General features: G+C 49.6%; 1 protein-coding gene across 1 annotated transcript in view; it reads left to right on the top strand.

Annotated features, from left to right (window-relative positions):
- Rassf3 (Ras association domain family member 3) overlaps positions 1 to 14,788 on the top strand; it is a 64,708-nt gene that overhangs the window by 42,249 nt on the left and 7,671 nt on the right.

Here is a 14,788-nt window from a genome sequence, read left to right as displayed (position 1 = left end):
GGGAGGGCTGGAGAGATGGCTCAGTGGTTAAGAGCACCGACTGCTCTTCCAGAGGTCCTGAGTTCAAATCCCAGCAACCACATGGTGGCTCACAGCCATCTGTAATGGAATCACATGTCCTCTTCTGGTGTGTCTGAAGACAGTGACAGTGTACTCACATAAATAAGATAAGAAAAAATTAATCTTTTTTTTTTTTTTTTGGTTCTTTTTTTCGGAGCTGGGGACCGAACCCAGGGCCTTGCGCTTCCTAGGTAAGCGCTCTACCACTGAGCTAAATCCCCAGCCCCAGAAAAAATTAATCTTAAAGCAATAAAAGAAAATTAAGAAGTTGAAGGAGGAACGAAAAGTAGCCAAGAGCCCATGGACCCGTGGGACCCACTGCTGGTCAGACATGTCACTCTGTTCTGCGCAGTCTCCAGAACACATTAATTTTGGGAAAGCGGGCACAGCTGGTTAGCAGTTTTCCCTGGTCAGTTTCTGGAATCTTGCTTCCATTGTTTCTCCATACCCATGCCTTTCTCCTGTTGTGATTTGGAGGCAGGGTCGGTCTGAGCTTGTCCTTTCACAGGATTTCTGTCTTGCACACTTGCTCATTCCATTTTTTCAAATGTTGGGTGTTCAAAGGGGATCCCATTTTAACCCTACTTTCCTGCCTGAGCCCATAATCAGTTGAGAACACAGAAATAATGTACTTGGAGACGGAGTTATCTCCATGACAATGGGTGAAGCCAGTGTGCAGGGGGCATGGTGTGTCTCTGGACAAGCTGTCTGCCTCAGGCTCCTCGTGGCTCCTCCGGGTTGGGCTGGCAATGTAGCTCGGTGGTAGAGTTGTCTGCCGAGCATGTAAAAGGTCCTAGGTTCAGCCCTGCTCAGCAAAGTGGGGCATGAAAATGACCCCGTAAGGTTCTGTGTTTCCCCCACTTACATTGTCTTCTGGCAACAGGAATTGTGCTTTGTTTTCCTGAACTTTACAGTCCAATTGTAGAAGGGGCACGGTTCTGGAGTTGACTGGGCTTCACGGCCACACTCACCATGTGTGACCTTAGCTTTTATTTGCACATCTGTACAGTGGGGATAAAAGTCCTACCTCCGGGGTCATTGGTGGGCTACAGTGTGCCATGTGTGCCCTGGACCTCTGCTTGGCCCCCTCGCTCCTAAAGCAGTGCAGAGTCCAGAGCCACCCGGCCAGCCTAGTGTCTCTTCTTCTGCTCAGTGCTGTTTCAGCTCTGGTTGGAGGGTTGTCCACAGTAGAGTGGTACTTGGCTGTTTGCTGCTTTGTTAGTTCTGGAGGGAAAGGAAAATGTTCCTAAGCAAGTGAAATTTTAAATAGAAAGAAATTCCTACATCATATGTACCCTAAGCTGACTCAGTCACACCTGGAGTTGATTTTGTAGTCAGGGGTTGGACTGCATCCCCTGTGTGACCCCGAGGAAGTGTCCTTCATTCTAATGCTCTGCCTTCTAGAACATCCCTCAGTGCCTGTTTGAAAAGTTTAGTTTTGTTTGCATGTCAGAGGACTTTGCCAAGGAGTTCCCAGGGCAGGAAATCGACAGTTTAGGTGAAAAGGTAGTAAAAACGAAACCCTTCACATCCTTGCGGAAGGAGTCTGTCCTGAGCAAGCAGTCTGTCCTGAGCAAGCGGCGTTCCTTGTAGTCCCTGGCCCACCGCTTCCGTAGCTTCCACAGTGCAGCATCCTGTGTTCTCAGGCGATGCCACATGAGCTGACCCTGCCCTGCCATCTTCAACCGCTTCCTGTCTGCTCTTTAGCAGGGAGAGAAAGGCAGCTTCCAAGGTGCACACCAGAGCTGCCCTGACTTGTACGCTCACCTGTGCACACGGTCCTTCAGTTAAATCAGTCCCCCACCCTCTTCAACACCAGATCAGGCCAGGTCAGGGATGAATCCTCCCCTGTCTTTGCCGGCTGCCCCTCTGGACAGTGGAGGAGGGCCAGCTGTTGACCCCTGATCGGAGGAAAGGTGGAGCTGGCTTCCTCTGGGCTTTAGGCTTCCTGTGCACACCACTGCAGGAGGAAAAGGAGCTGGAGGGTGTGTGAATCCTCAGCATAGAAGAGCCTCCCCTGCAGAGACAGTGTAAATTACAGACAAACACTAATTAAAACAAAAACACAGACAGCCACAGTTCCCCGGGGCAGCTGCAGGGCAGCCTGTGCTTATAAATTGGTCAATTGTGTGACATTAGGAACCAACTATTATTTTTGGCTGTGTGTGTGTGTGTGTGTGTCTGTGAATGTGTGAGCATGGGTGTGTATTTGTGAGTGTGTGTGATGTGTTTTCACAGACTGTCTACCTTACAGCTGTAGTTTCTCCTCTCCTCTCCTCTCCTCTCCCACACCCCCCCCCCCATTTCTGCTGTCTGTAGGTGCAGATGGCTATCAGCCTTGCCCGGCTGGTGCCTCTGTTTGCTTTGGGGGCAGTGGGCATGACCGTGGGACTCAGTCTCACTGGTGAAGTGCTCAGGTGACTTAAGGTTATTTTTGTTGCCAAGGCTGTTTATTTTCTGTACATGAAAGGCCACTTTCCAGCCCCAGACTTCACTTTCTTCTTCTCTTCAGCCAACCAGACCCTGAAGAAGGCTTTTGGAATGTTTGTAATTCTTATATATTTTTATGGAAAAAGAGAAGTGTGTGTGTGTTCCAGACCTCCGCAGATGAAGGACAAACACTGTTAGCATTTTGGCATACTGCCATATTTGGGCACTTCTTTATTAGGTCTCCCAGGCTGGCCTGAAACTTGCCGAGTAGCCAAGGATAACACCGGCTCTGCTCTGAGTGCTGGGATTAAAGGCATACACCACCACACCCAGTTTATGGGTTCCCAGGACTTGAACCCAGGACTACCCACATGCTCGGCGGCAGGCACCCTGTCTACTGTGCTGGCTATTGATTGACTGATTGACTGATTTGCTGTGTTTGTACTTGGTAGAGCAGTAGAGTGTCCTCCCTGGCTTTTCTTTTCATTTAGAAACTCTTTCCATGAGCTATGTGGTACGTCAAAGGATATGATGGTATCTGGGCCCTTGGGGGGGCCGACCCCCAATACTTGAAATGGTTTTACAAGTTTTGAATGGACTCTTTGGTCATGGCTAAGTAGGAATTCTTTAGTTGCCAAGTGTAGCGTCATCACACACTTCCAATTACCACACAATTAATTGAGTACTTCTCTGGTAAAGTAACCGGCCTCCACCACTCAGCCTGTCAGTTGTGAAGGGTGTCAGGTAGTGCCTGGGAAGTAACTGTGACAAGATTGACCAGGGGGAGCTCTCCAACCCGCCTTGGAGTTAGGGGTGGCGACCTCTGCTTGAGATACTGTGGGAGAAAAGAGCAGCAGAATGGGGCTGAGGGATAGAGACACCTCCTACTCCTTAGTGTGGAGTTGAATCCTAATTTTGAGTCTTTGCTGTTAGTGGTGCCAGAGCTCTCTAAGGCAGCGAGTGGGTATGGGCTAGGCCACTAGGCTGGGTTCACTGAGCAGGGAGCACTAAGCACTCGCTACTCTGTGGACATCTCTCCTGTCATGCCACGGTCCTGGTCTGGCCAGCCTGTGTTCTGACACACTCTGGGTAGCTTACACCTCCGGATCCTTCCCACATTTTCTCCCAGCTGCCACAGAGCAGGAGGCAGGAAGAGGATTCCCATAGAGGACGACAGGGAGCTCCCTCTGCAGGGTTCCTGGTTTTCTTTGACCCCAGAGTGTGCAATCTGACCACGTTGGCAAGGAGAAAGAAGATAATCCCGAGGGCTGCAAAGCCAGTTTTGGATCAGCACTCTGGAGATGGCGCCACCAAGGCACAGGGGCTGGCCGGCGTCCTCCGTGGCGCTTGCTCTGGGCTGGCAGTGTCCTTTTGAGGTACAGGCCACCAAGTGGGGCAAGCACCTTCACTGTGTCTTCTCTTGGCAGAAGGAGTCAGTATGATTTGAGCCATGCCTTTTAAGGGCTCGGAACCAGCTTATCAAAAGAGTCATCTTGGGGGCAGTGCAGGAATATTCTGACAAGGGATGGCTGGGTTGAGTTAATGAGAGCTAGTGATATAAACAATTTAACCTAAACTCCTTGTGGGCTTTTCAGACTGTCATATTTCTGTAAAAGCAAGCAGTCAGAGCTAGGATACTTACTAGTAGAATAAGTCTCAGGATCTGCTGGGTCCTGGGCTCACCTGTAGCGTGACTCCTTCCTTTTGGTGCTGTGGACCTGGGGTGTGTAAGTTCAAGCAAGCGCTAAGAATGCTCAGGTTGGCACATTAGTGAGGCCACAGGGTGGTATGTGGTGGTGGTGGTGGGGATCAGAACTATGTTAATCTGAGCCACAGTGGAGTTCAGTGTGACCTCTTGGACATGGTCTCCCCGTTGTTCTGGCCATTGGCATTTATACTTTTGTTACCTGGAAACACAGAGCCTACGGTGGAGTTAAGCCTCCTTTCATAGAGGTAACTTACACTTGTAACAGGAAAAAGAAAGACAACCCAATCCTTTCCCATAGACCTGTTTCAGATCATTTTACCTGTGTCTCCCTGTGTGCCGTGTGCATGCAGTGCCTGCAGAGGCCAGAAGGGGGTGTCAGATCCCCCTGCAACTGGAGTTATGGGTGGTTGTGAACCCTCCTGTGTGTGGGTGGGAATAGAACCTAAGTCCGTCCCCCACCCCCCACCCCCCCAGGTGAAGACCGAACTCAGGACCTTGTGGTTGCTAGGCAATCGCTCTACCACTGTGCTAAATCCCCAACCCCCCTAACTTCTGATTTTACTAAGACTTTTTTTTTCTCTGTAAGTTAGGTGTCACCTGGCAAAGTTGCCAGGAGTTTTGTTTGCCTGTCTCTGCCCTTGACTGACTCTTAGAGCCTGTTGGTGGAGGAACCACATGCAGGGTTTCTCAGCCGTCCTCACTGGCCTACCACATCCCAGCATTCCTTTCTAGTCTCCAAACAAGCCTGTTGGATTTCCGTTCTCTGGAACCTGGCCTTACCCACAGAGTTTCAAAAGTCATGGAGGCTGTGGCGGCATGAGATTTTACCACTAGACTCTGACTCTGTGGAAACTTCCAGTGTCCCTGGGCTGACCTGAGGTGGGAGAGGGAGGAGGATCCTGAGCCCTGGTAGTAAGTGCCCTTAGCTGATGGTCTGTGACCACTGATGACTCCAGGGTCTACCTCCAGATTGCACCAGTGAGATTCTTTTTTTTTTTTTTTTTTTTTTTTTTTTGGTTCTTTTTTTCGGGAGCTGGGGACCGAACCCAGGGCCTTGCGCTTCCTAGGCAAGCGCTCTACCACTGAGCTAAATCCCCAACCCCTCCAGTGAGATTCTTAATCTGCTGGAATCTGGGGCAGCAGGTCTGGTTTGTTTTGTTTTGTTTTGTTTTGTTTTTGAGCCTCTCTCTCTTTCTCTCTTCCTTCCTGGCTTCAGGCACTTTCTTATCTTTATTTTTCTCAGTTAATTTTCCTAATCTTCAGCATGATTACTTTGTAGTGCTTGATTAGGGGAGCTTTGCAGGCTGGTAAAAGTGAGTGTTAGATGATGTAAGGGGACAAAGACCATAGTTCAGGGCCATGCTAGTCAAAAAACGGAGGCCTTGAGTTGACATGTTCTTAAAAAAACTCCTGTCTCCAGGGCAACCTGGGCTGACCTTTGCCCACGCTCTGCCTCCCCAGCCACCTCACTCTTTTCCTAGTTGCCTGGGCAGATTAGCCACATTTGTGTGTGCCTGGCCTCTCTCTTACTTCATGCACCCGGAAAAAAAAAGAGAGAGAGAGAGAGAGAGAGAGAACCAATTAAAACCAGCAATGAATTGTGTCACCATTCAGAAATGAATGACATCGCTATTGACTTCCTTTGAAAACGCTTCAACCTGTGATGTCTAAGGCTGAGTGTAATCTGTTATACGTTTAGGGTTGGGACCTAAGACTAGGGCACTCCTGAAGAGCCGGGGCCACCTCCAAGTTTGTTTTCTGGCTCCAAACAAACGAGTGGCTGTTTGCCGATTGGCACACGACCTGGTTTTAAAAGCACAACCATATAGGGTATTGGCGGAGTGGTGACTGGGGCTTTAAAGAGTGAGGTCATGGAAGGCTCAGATGAAGCTCTTCCAATGTGTATCACAACTTCAATTAATCTTATTAACATGTTAGGCCTGAGCCTGCTTTCACGGCCCGGGTGTGCCAGGGTATTTACGGGGCATGCTTTGAAGGGCTTTTGGTTTTTGATGCAGACGGATAGCAGAAGTATATAAACCATTGCGTTTGATACTGTAAAGCCCTCGTATGCCTCTGCAGATTTATTAGGTTTTGGGAACTGAGCAAGAACACCACACTGGTCGATAAGACACGCAAGAGGCTAGATAGATTGCAAATGCAAACTTGAGGCCAGACTTCAGGACTGGGTCTGTTGTATAGGATAAGGGCCTGCCTCTCTTGTTCAGGACCCAGCTAGTTTGAACGCAGCATTCCCCCAGTAGAAGATTCAAAGACACAGTAGGGTGGCTGGGAAACCTTAGAAGGTGCCTTGGGCCCTGAACCTGGATATGTGTGATGCGAGCTGCACCCCTGGGCTGCTGTGGTGGGGATGGCTGTCTGTGTGGGGTGGGCCATGAGCTGAGGAGCAGGGGACTTGGCTTGCAGACTGCTGGGGACCAGCAGGTGGCACTGGCAAAGGGTGGTGACAGGCTGGGGTTGTGTTGATGTTCTGAGCACACTGTGTTTAAGAAGAGACTGCTGCAGACCCCAGCCTCAGACAGTAGTTGTTTTATTTTTGTGGTCTGTTTAAATTTAAATTTCGTTTGTTTGTTTGTTTTTTCAAAACAGGATTTCTCTCTGTAGCCCTGGCTATCCTGGAACTCAGATCGGTAGAGCAGGCTGTCCTGGAGCTCAAGAGATCTGCCTGCCTCTGCCTCCTGAGTGCTTGGATTTAAGGCCTGTGCCGCCTCTTTTTTTTTTTTTTTTTTTTTTAATGAATAGTTTAAACTACCCACCTTTGTCCTCTGGTGTCATTTTGATTGTTTATGAGTAGCCTCAGGAACAAAGGAGGCTTCAAATGACCAAGTTTGACTGTTGTATTTTATTTTAGGTGTACTAGTTACAACCCCCCCCACCCCTCCCAGAGTACAGATGAAGTGAATTGTTGATGGGACACTAGTACTGTAACAAACCAGCATCATCAGACTAAAGGCGGTGAAGGGCAAGTTGGAAGCCAGCTACATGATGAAGGGGGGAAAAGTCTGTTCCTGCTTAATTCACTTATTGGGTCACAATTAACCAGCACCAGGTCCGCAGCATTGCTAAACGTCTCTTCTTTGCTGGTTGCTTTTACTGATTCCTTAACTGCAAGGCTTCCCAGAGCCTGCAGGGCATCTTTATTGGGATGATGTGAGGGGCAGTGTGTGAGGTACGAGAGTGTGTACACCCTTTCTATCACAGGACCAACACTCTTTGGGGGAGACACGGCTCCCTCTACTTCTCTGGCAGCCACACTTCATCTGCTTCGATTTTCCACTTGCTTTTCTGCCTGAGGCAGCAGTGGATCATCTGTTGCTTCAGAGATGACAGGGGATGATGGCCAGGAGAGTGCACGCTGAGCATCTTATGGCTACATAGGAGGGTTGCCTGCCTACCAGCTGAATTCAGGCAAGATAGACTCCCTAATCCTCACAGGACTGGAAGGGGAGTGCCAGCTCTCCGAATCTTGCCAGCTAAAAGAGTCTCCCTCCATCTGGCAGAACAACAGTCCCAACTCCCGAGTGGCCAGTCCAAATCAACATGCCAGGACCACACACCAAGAACAGAGCCTCTCTGGATGTGGCACCGGTGGGTTTGCACACATGAGTACACTTTGGAGGCTACATACCCACCTTGAGCATCCTGGGAGCTGCGGATAGGAGTCTCCCCTCAGCACAGTTGTGTGTGCCCCAACCAGTGTTTTCACATTAGTGTCCCGTTACATTGTTTCCCATTACATTGTTCTCTTGGTGCTTTTTGCCTCTGGTCCTTTGTTTGCATCAGCCGGTTGTTTTCTAGATTTGTGCTATCCAGTGAAACACTTAAAAGACGCTTCCAATTAGTTTCCTCATTTCACACTTGGAAGCCACATGTGACTCCTGCCTGCAGTAGGCTCAGACAACACATGGCTGCTGGAAGGGCTGCTGGGTAGTTATGGCTCAGATCGAAAAGATGACCCTCGGAAAGACTCGAAGTGTTCTGGTTCCTTCAGTATCTTAGCAAGGAGTGTAAGACAGACAGCTGAGGTAATACAGATCTGTCCCCTCCGGTCCTCCTTACCTATGTATTCACAGGGGTTAAGCAAGACATGCTTCTGGTCCAAAGGGCCCTCTTAGGACCTTGCAGCATTAGATCTGTCTGACAGCCCCTTCGGCATTCAGCCCGTCCCAGGGACTCCACGTTGCATACCTAAAAGACTTCTCACCAACACTGTACTCTAGAACTCCGTTTAGGAGCATATCGACACATGCATGTTTTCAATCAACTTGGAGTCAGTCGTGTGAGGCATGTCTATAACCCCAGTACTAATGCGGAAGCAGGAGGCCACCCTCAGCCACACGCATAGCAAGTCTGCAGCTAACCTGGGATACAAGGGATCCCATCTAAAAACAAAACTGGAGAACCATTTCCCCACTCCCTAGGAAAATGATAACCTTTGGTTGTGCCTCCACCACCCACCTCCCAGTGCTGGGAAGAGGCTTTTTTTTTAAAATGTCAGTCAGCCCTGCCTCAAGCTTGCTCTGTTCCTGGTGAACTTGTTTCTTTCTTCAAGAAGGGTCGGGATTGAGACAGGGCTCTCTATGTAGACCGGGCTGGCCTTGAAATCAGAGATCTGCCTGGCCAAACCCTTGGGCCCTGCTGGCACCACTGGGGTGTGGGCTCACTTCAGGAGGAGCCTCTGCAGAAAATGGCTACAACCCTGTATAAGTTGCTTTTCTTGTGGCCACAACCAGATATGTGTAGCGAAAGCAACTTAAGGGAGGAAGGGTGCGTTTCCCACCAAGTTCAGGTGGCTGTGGTCTGGTCTGGCATGGTGAGGGACGTGTCATAGCTGGAGCCACCTAGTCTGTGGCACCCACCAGGAAACCGAGGCAGGGGAACGGCAGTGCTTAGCTGGCATATCTCTGACCCTTTCAGTCCAGGCCTCTGCTCAATGGGATTTTGCTACCCACAGTCGGAGTGGGTCTCCATTAATCCACTGCAAGCACCGTCATGCACACAGTGTGCCTCAGTAATGTGCTATGTGTTCCTTAGTCCAACCAAGCTGACGTTTGACATTAACCACCACAGTCCCACCGTACACTGTGTTATTTCCTCCCTGGAACCAGGCCTGGCCGGAATATGTTTATGGGAGTTGATGACCAGATTCATCTTAACTGGCCCTGAATCTCCTCTGTGCCCAGGGCCCACTGCTCCAGGAAATGAGCCATTTTAGGGAGGACAATGCTAGACACTTTATTCTCTGTGTAATCATTAAGTCCAGAACTCGTTCTGTCTCTATGCAAATGGGTACCCCAAGCTCTTGGGACCTGAGACGTCGGTAGGGTAGGCATTAGCCTGTTTTCAAAGCTGGAGGTGGGACGAGAAGCAGAATTTATGATTTCAGTCTAGTCTGGAAAAAAAGCACTTGTTGGCCTGGTCAGGTTACCTGATGCAGGCTGGACCCAGATCCATCGGGTACCTGAGAGCCAGGAGGAAGAGGGGAGCGCACCTCTTACTGTCCTTCTGTCCTTCCTCACTCCTTGGACAATCCGGGTTTTTGTTGTTTTGGTTTTGGTTTGGTTTTTCTTCCTCTAGCACCCTGGGGAAGATCAGTAGCTTGCTTATCTTTCTTTCCCTTTTTAAACTTTAATTTTGTGGGTGTGGTACACTCCTGAATGGGCACATGTTTGGCAGATGGAGGCCTCCCTCATGTGGATTTTGAGACAGGGTCTCTGTTGGTTGCTGCTGTATTTTGCAGACTAACTGTCCTGCAGTGTTCAGGGACCGTCCTTTCTCTCTCAATCTCACTACAGGAGCTCTGGGATTTGTCGTGCTGGGCTTCTACTGTACCCAGCTTTCTCTGGGGAGTCAAACTCAGGTCTTGACTCTTGATGGCAAACAGTTTACCCACAGAGATGTTTCCAAAGACCCTCATTCTATAGCACCCAAGACCTTGGGTGTCTCACACTGCGCTCTACCCATGACCTATATCCCTAGTCCTGCCTTAGATCCCAGAGGCGGTGGTGCCAAGTGAAACAGTCAACAGGCATGACTGGGCGGGGCCCAGGGCAAGCTTCGCCTGGCTGTCAGCCAGGAAGGGCGGGAAGGCAGGATCACAACTGCCTCTCACAGCTTGAAATCCGGCTTGGCACCAGTGGGCACTAATAAATAATTGTCCAATGATGGCTGGTATTGTATCCTCATTTGTATAACGTAGGTATTGTTTTTACACACTTCACAGAGATGAGAGAGCCAAGACTGAGAGCGGCCCCTTGACTTGCCTTTGGTCACAGCTAGGAGGTGGAAGAGCTGTGATTTCAGACCTAAGTGAAATTCAGATTTCTTTACTAAGCTAAATGAGAGGGTAGTGATGGGGGCATATTCACCTCCTTTTAGCCTTCTTTAAAGCCGTTTGGATTTGCTTTGCTCACTATGGTTTGTGCTTTTGTGGTTTTGTTTTGTTTTGTATTTTTTAATTTTTGTTTTTACAAGATCAGGTTTCTCTGTGTAGCTCTGTCTGTCCTGAAACTTGCTTGGTAAAATGGTCCTGACCTCACAGATCCACCTGCCCCAGCCTGTGTGTCACCACAGCCTGGCTGTTTGAGCTTTTGTTGTTCAATGGTTTTGTTTTGTTTTGTTTTTTTGTTTGTTTGTTTGTTTTTGTTTTTGTTTTAATTCTACTGTAGCTTCAGAGTTAACCAAGAAAGTGATTTCAGACTTGTAGAGGGTCTGTCCCTGGAAAGCCTATGAGAAAGAGGTTCTCTGTGTCCGTGAGGTAGGCAGGTGTGTCTCTTCTGAGAAAGTTCACTGGTGGGAGAACAAACAGCCTGGAAATGGGGCCCCAGCCTGGAAGGGAGTCCGACCCAAATTACATCCCTCGGGCGCAGTGGTTGAGATGCCAGGGATGGGTTCAGAGTTAGAATTTTGCATGGCAGAACTCTCCGTGTGGCCTCAGACAAGAATGACTTGTAACCTGCCCGGCAGACGCTCTGGGTGTGGCACCGGCCCCTCCCTGGCTGCCAAGTGCACTAACCATGCATTATTCACGGGCGGCTGCCCCTGCCCAGCCCTTCCCCGCCCTGCCCTGCAGTGGTAATCTGCTTACAGCCTGTGCTGTGCCTCTGCTCTTGGCCGTTTTCCTCCCTACCCCTTTGCCCCTTTGAGGTTGAGAATATTCGTGTATTTGAGGGTTCTTTCCCAGGCTGGCAGACAAGGGAGTCTCTTAAAGGCTTAAACAATCTAGAAGTTTTCCAAGGTTGCCGTCCTTCTCCAGTTCAGGCCCTATCTGAAGTCAGTGTCATTTCCCGCCCCGCCCCTACCCCTGTCTGTGCACCCTATCTCTGCACTGTCTGCAGTCGAACCACCTTTGTGTGCCACTTACATTCACCGGGGCTACCCAGGGAACAGGCGCCTTGAGACAGGACAGCTGCATCAAGTCCCCCTGTCTCCTACCCCACCCTCCTCAAGCACAAGCCTGTATGATTGGTTTAGAGTAGATACCCTTCCCCCACCCCACCCCCCATGCACCCCCACCCCCAAGTTTATTCTTTAAAAAACCCAGCTCAGAAATGCTCTGGGCTGTCGCTTTCCCAGGATTTACTGTCTGGTTGACCTTTGAATAACAGAGTGCTCAACCCAGAAGGGGTCTTGTAGGCCCTGAGCTCCAACCCTCCTGATGCTTCCTACTCTTCCTTCGGTTTAGTCTCTGAGAAGTAAAGATAACTTCTCCATCCTCAGGTGTGGGCTATCCTGGGGTCATGGCTCTTTTGATCTTTCTCACAGAGCCTGTGGGCTTCTGGTCTGAGGGGCCTTGTCTTTGCTATCTAGCACTCCCTCCGCCCCTTCCCCTCCTTTCCTTGGGATTCTCGCCGGTGTGAAGCCCCAGATACACATGCAGTGTTGTTTGTATGCAGCCAGTGGTCTGGGGGCCCTTTAGCACCCTTGATCCCTCACGTGGAGCCCTGTCCCTCCCTTGGCCTTGAGAGAGAGCAGCCATCAGATCAGATCAGATCAGATCAGATCAGATCAGATCTTGGCAGGCGGTGCTGCTCAGAGGTCAGGGGCCCTTCAGATAGGGCCTACTCCAGACTCGTCACTTAGCAGGAAATGAGCAAACAGACTCCAACGAGTGAGCAAGCCCTGAGGCCCAGTGGTCGACTAAAGAATGTCAAGAACGGAACCTGGTCTTGCGGGAATGCTTGCAGTTCTGTATTCTGGATGGCATTCCTCCAGTGGCTTCCATAGCGACCATTCCTGGTGTCTGTGCCATTGCCACACAGTGGAACAACTGCCTGTACTACCCACCCAGCTGTGAGCATGGTGCGCTCTGGCTAGCTGGAACAGGCATAGATATCTTCATACTGTCCTTTTCCAGTCTGCCCCTCAAGTTTGAATCGAAGGTACACACGTTCTTTGCATTTTCAAATGTTTGTCCACATCAGAGCCTTGGAGGCCGATTTAGGGAAAAAGATTTAGGGCCTAGATTAAGGTAGAACTTGTTCGGAGCTGGGGATTTAGCTCAGTGGTAGAGCGCTTACCTAGGAAGCGCAAGGCCCTGGGTTCGGTCCCCAGCTCCGAAAAAAAGAACCAAAAAAAAAAAAAAGGTAGAACTTGTTCGGGTAACTAGTGGGGACTTTCCTGTCTATACCACAGAGACGCTAGCTAGCTCATTTTTCGAGGAGGCATTAAATGAAATGCCCATGCGGAGAGACTTACAGGCTGCCAGACAGTTGGGTTGGTGAGCGTTGCCCGGCTTTGGGAATCAGGCTCCACTCAGCAGCTAAGTTTCTTCTGGCAAGTTAACTCGCTTGCTAGGACTCAGTTCTGCATGGACACTGGGTAATTTCGCCAGCTTTGTGCGTGGTTACGTGATCCAGTGTGGTGCCTGGCATCCTTGGCTCTCCAGATGCTACAGTTGGGATTGTGGGTACATGGATTCATCTGTCCTAGTTAGGTTTCCATTGCTGGGATAAGACGATGGCCAAAAGCAACTTGGGGAGGAAAGGGGTTTACATTTTCTTAGAGTTTGTAGTGCATCATCCAGAGAAGTCAGTGCATCAGAGCTCAAGGCAGGACTGATGGTGGAGGCCATTGAGGTCTGCTTACTTACTGGCTTGCTGTACTGTCTGGTCCTGTGTGTCAACTTGACCCAAGCTGGTGTTATCACAGAGAATGGAGCCTCCCTTGAGGAAATGCCTCCATGAGATCCAGCTGTAAGGCATTTTCTCAATTAGTGATCAAAGATGGGCGGGTCCGTTTTGGGCGGTGCCATCCCTGGGCTGGTGGTCTTGGGTTCTATAAGAAAGCAGGCTGAGCAAGCCAGGGGAAGCAAGCCAGTAGGTAACATCCCTCCATGGCCTCTACATCAGCTCCTGCTTCCTGCCCTGTGTGAGTTCCAGTCCTGACTTCCTTTGGTGATGAACAGCAATGGGGAAGTGTAAGCTGAATAAATCCTTTCCTCCCCAACTTGCTTCTTGGTCATGATGATTGTGCAGGAATAAAAACCCTGACTAAGACAGACACCTGGCTTGCTTTTGTAAAGTGCCCAGGACCACCAGTCCATGTGTGACTCCACCCACAGTATGCTAGATCCTCCCACATCAATCACCCAATCAAGAAAATGCGCCACAGGCTGACCCACAGTTGAGGGCAGTGGGGGGCATTTTCTCATTTGAAGTTCCTTCTTCCCTACCTCCTTCTACCCTGTGTCAAGTTGACATAAGATCAGGCAGGACAAATATGCATTGATTGGGATCTTCGAGGATTTTTTTTTTTTTTTTTTTTTCCCGGAGCTGGGGATAGAACCCAGGGCCTTGCGCTTGCTAGGCAAGTGCTCTACCGCTGAGCTAAATCCCCAACCCCGATTGGGATCTTTAGATAATAAATTATTAGTGATTTCTAAAGGATCAGGAAAGAACTTAACCAGTAAGCATTTCCCCTTTTGCGTTATGGGGAAAGAAAGGCCGAAGAAAATAGGGTATGGGGACAAGTAGACAGCATGGTGGGGTAGAGAGAACCTGGTCACATGTTATTTAGAAGGTAAATATACCCTCTGGTAGTGGTGCACAGTCTGACAGGTCGGTTACTATTGCCAGTTACTTAGTATTCGTTCCCTACTTTCTGCTAGTGCGTACTGTAAAGCTGTAGAGACCATGGCATTAATAAAATGTACCTAGGAGAAGCTTTCGGTGTGCCAGGCATAGTGGCTCACAACTTTAATCTCAGCAGCACTCAGGAAGCAGAGGCAGGCAGGTTTCTGTTAGTAGTTCTAGGCCAGCCTGGTTTATATAGTAAGTTCCAGGCCAGCCAGGGCCGCGCAATGAGGCCCTGTCTCAGAAGTAAACATGAAGGTAAACGAATACCCCTTAGAGGTCGAAGTGCCCCGCAGCCTAGCAGATGTTCTGCAGAACTTTACTTTTACAGAAGGAATCTGGCAAAGGCAGATTTGCGGACTAATATTTATTGAAGTGCTGTTTCCAGTTGCTGGTGGATTGACTTCATTCCGCTACCCCTAGGAAGACGGGTGTGAAGAATGAGGCGTGCTTGGCAGATGAACCTGGTGTGCTGGCTGATAGACTAGAGTTGCCT

This window comes from Rattus norvegicus, chromosome 7 (genome assembly GCF_021556685.1).
Source record: "Rattus norvegicus strain SHRSP/BbbUtx chromosome 7, alternate assembly SHRSP_T2T, whole genome shotgun sequence".
NCBI lineage: Eukaryota > Metazoa > Chordata > Mammalia > Rodentia > Muridae > Rattus > Rattus norvegicus.
Note: the sequence above shows the minus strand (reverse complement) of the source record. Positions and strands in the feature narration are given on the sequence as shown.